General features: G+C 31.9%; 1 long non-coding RNA gene across 1 annotated transcript; it reads left to right on the forward strand.

Annotated features, from left to right (window-relative positions):
* Nucleotides 1-2175: 2175 nt before the first annotated feature.
* LOC105780831 (uncharacterized) lies at nucleotides 2176-3303 on the forward strand. The gene is made up of 2 exons (XR_001129401.2): nucleotides 2176-2577; nucleotides 2716-3303. It is a non-coding gene; the product is annotated as an uncharacterized LOC105780831 (long non-coding RNA).
* Nucleotides 3304-3510: the final 207 nt, after the last annotated feature.

Consider the following 3510-nt stretch of genomic DNA (forward strand, 5'->3'; position numbering starts at 1 on the left):
CTATAACCTATGTTGTTTGAGTATGACATGTTTGCATAAACATGAATATTTATAGATGCATGACAGTAAGCATGAAATTTTCATAGTATGGCATGTGCATGGTTTGCATGAAAACTATAGGGAAAACCTCTATCAGATAGATGAAGATAGAAAGAGAAATGGGGAGTGACCTATTAAATACTACCTCGAACAAAGCTTTGGGCCTTGCGGATGGAACACTGCGATGTTTGAACATCAATGTTAGGTGGTGTAAAAGAGGTAATGAGAGGAGAATTTGAGAAATGAAATCATGGAAAGGTATTTACCGCGACGACAATATCGACTGGTCCTTTGGGGTGACACCGTAACGATGGTATATGACGTAAGACCATAAATGAAAGACAATATGGATGTCTAGTTTGAGGTACGTAGCGGAAGACTATGAATGAAAGACACAATGACAGCCATGTATGAGGAGTAAGACCATAGATGAAATACTCAATGACATCATAAGATAGTACGCCAATATAGCGAATCGGTGTAAGATCATGGATAAAAAACTCCATGGCATCCTCAGAGATAGTCCATTGGGGCAGTAAACACAGAACAAAGATAGTCCGTTAGGATAGTAAACACAGAAGATAAAGTCTGCCAGGACAGTAAATACGAGGTAAGCCCGTTGGGACGTAAGAAATGAGGTAAGAAGGGTATAAGACCATAGCTTTGCTACGACAACCCATAGAGTCTACCTGGACCACAAGCACAGGCTATATTGCCAGTGGGCCAAGCATGAGAATGTTAGAGTATGCCCAAAGACCAATCATGAGATGATTGTAATAACATACTTATTTTACCTCGTTTATTAATATAATGCATTGTCATTATTATTTCAGTTTCTTTTCTGTGTATATAAATAAACTGTTTTATAATAATATCCTGAGAATAATATGATTATTCTTAAAAGGTCCTTAGTCGAATATTATTGTGGGCTTAAACAACAATAATGCATTAAGACTAACATGTAGTTGATTGATGACATAGTGTTGTCATTGACATAGGGATGTCAAAATCAATACATTAGTATATGTTAGAGAACAATATATTGGACTGACTCGCTTTGGGTATGTTTTTTGGATTTTTATATAATAGTCACAACATTACTCATAATGATAACTATGTATACGATCCTTAGACTTGAGATCATCATTGTCCCAACATAGTGAGTCGAATATTTTGATACAGTCAAACATCTACTGTAACAGGTTGTACTATAAAGATTAATGTTGGGACTGTAAATGATCCATATTTACATTTATGAATTAATTTTTGGTACAGTCAAACATCTATTGTAACAAGTTGTACTATAAAAGATCCATATTTTGATACAGTCAAACATCTACTGTAGCAGGTTGTACTATAAAATATTCATATTTACATTTATGAATTAATTTTTTGGGATCCATGTTTGAATCTACAAAATTACTATATTTAGTAATACATATTAAAGGAACACGAGTTTTGACCCTTAGTTTCTATTTAGTTCCGTCCGTAACATTATTATTGTTACAACATCTAAAAAACGTAGATTCAAATATGTTTTAATACGTAATATCTCTTATTTTATGAATGAAAGGTTTATTTATAATTTAGGAAATGGTATAAAAAATATGAGTATTTGGCACAATGTTCTTTTTAACTCACAAACAAAATTAAAAATTTGTCATCTTCATAATTTTTAATATATCTATTTTAAAATTTTTTATTATACCTAGATTTACTTATCACCTCAAATCTTGCTTACGAAAATTTTAAGCTACATTACTTGTGTATTAAATATTTTATATAAATATATTAAATTAAATTAGAATAAATTAAAATTTATAATTGTTCTAAACTTTATCCATGCATCAAACGCTACTATTTCTGGTAATTATAATATCGAAATTAGATATTGTTCATATCTCTATTGTCCAAATCTAAAAATAATCAAAATATTTTAGGAATGCTCTAATGCAATAGGTGAAAGAATAATTTTTTAATAATTATTGCTGAAATAATAAAAATATAAATAATTTATTGATTAGATTTGTTTATATAAAAATATAAAAAAATTAAATATATATAAATGCCAAGTACATGGTAAATTCGGAAATTGCCTACTTCGGGACTAGGGCATACGTCAGCATGGGGGTGGAAATGAGTGTGTTGGGATCTATTTAAGATAGCTTTGAGGAGGAGAAGCTTTCACAGCACAAAGAGGAAAGAGGGAGAAGGGGAAAGGAATTAAGTGTGAGGAAGTCGTATCTTGTATGGTCTACAGATTCCTCCTATGGCTTTGATTTCCTTGAGTTCTCTCTCACTCTCACCCCGAGAAAACACTGACACTAGATCTACCATCATTTTATTGTTAAAGAGGGACAGGGAGAGAGAGTTGCCGGGAGTTTTTGGAAGTGGGATGGGTGGAAAGATTTGTATTTTCTCTCTTGATTTTCCAAGAATGTAAAGCAAATCTTTCCTACTCCTCCCATTCCACTTATTTCCAGTTCTTCCTCTCCATTTCTTACTTTTCTCGATTGTTTTTGGTCTTTCTAGCACTCGGTAAGTTAAATCGGTAGATTCTTGTCTAATCTTCTTATTTTCCTTTCTATTATATAGATCTGTATATTATCTTCCACGGATCTTCTGAGATTTGATTCGAGAAAGCTTTCTTTTTATGATTTCGAAATGGTTTCACAGTTGCATCGACATTTGAATCCAGCTTCTATTTTCTGTTTGAAAGCAAATTGATAAGTTCAGGTAAAAAGGAAATCCTTATTTTGACTATAAGAGTCACGAATCTCTTTAGTATTTCGGAAAGTAAAAGCTAATTTAACCAACGTCGGAGAAATTTTTAGGTCTGGCGTTGGGTAGGTGAAGATCAATTAAATCGTTTGATTAATTGATTTAGTTGAAAGGCAGGTGTGAAGTTTGATCCTCTGCCCCAAAATAACTCAACAATAAAGTAAGCTTTGCTAATGGATCTGATTGTCTTATTGAATTGAGTCGTTAGCGTTGTGTGGGTGAATAGATTCAGACCGGCACGGCGGCACGTAAAGGTTTTATTGCACTGCCCGGAAAGCTTCCGCGAAAAATAGTTGAAGCAATTTTTGTTCAATCTGTGTGTTTTCCCAAAAGAAATTATGAAGGTCAAATTCTGCTAGTACCCTTGTATTTTGTTTAGGCTTAATTCATGATGTATCCTTTGAAGTGTACCTATTTTTTTACTATGATATTTCAACTTTTTTTTTCTCAATTTATTTGGTATTTAAATATCAATTTTTTCTATTTTGATGCGTTAAAAAAATCTGGTCAGGATTTGTTAGGCGACATTGGTCAATGGTGTTAGGTCTCTTTGCTAATGGAAAAGTGCCATGTTGATTATATTTGGTTAATAAAAAAATCCACATGGTAATTAGATTTAATTAAATTAAAAGTATTAAATTAAAATTAAAAATATACTGTTATAATATTAAATATTAAAAATATTATTCA

The sequence above is a fragment of the Gossypium raimondii genome, chromosome 4 (assembly GCF_025698545.1).
Source record: "Gossypium raimondii isolate GPD5lz chromosome 4, ASM2569854v1, whole genome shotgun sequence".
NCBI classification, from domain to species: domain Eukaryota; kingdom Viridiplantae; phylum Streptophyta; class Magnoliopsida; order Malvales; family Malvaceae; genus Gossypium; species Gossypium raimondii.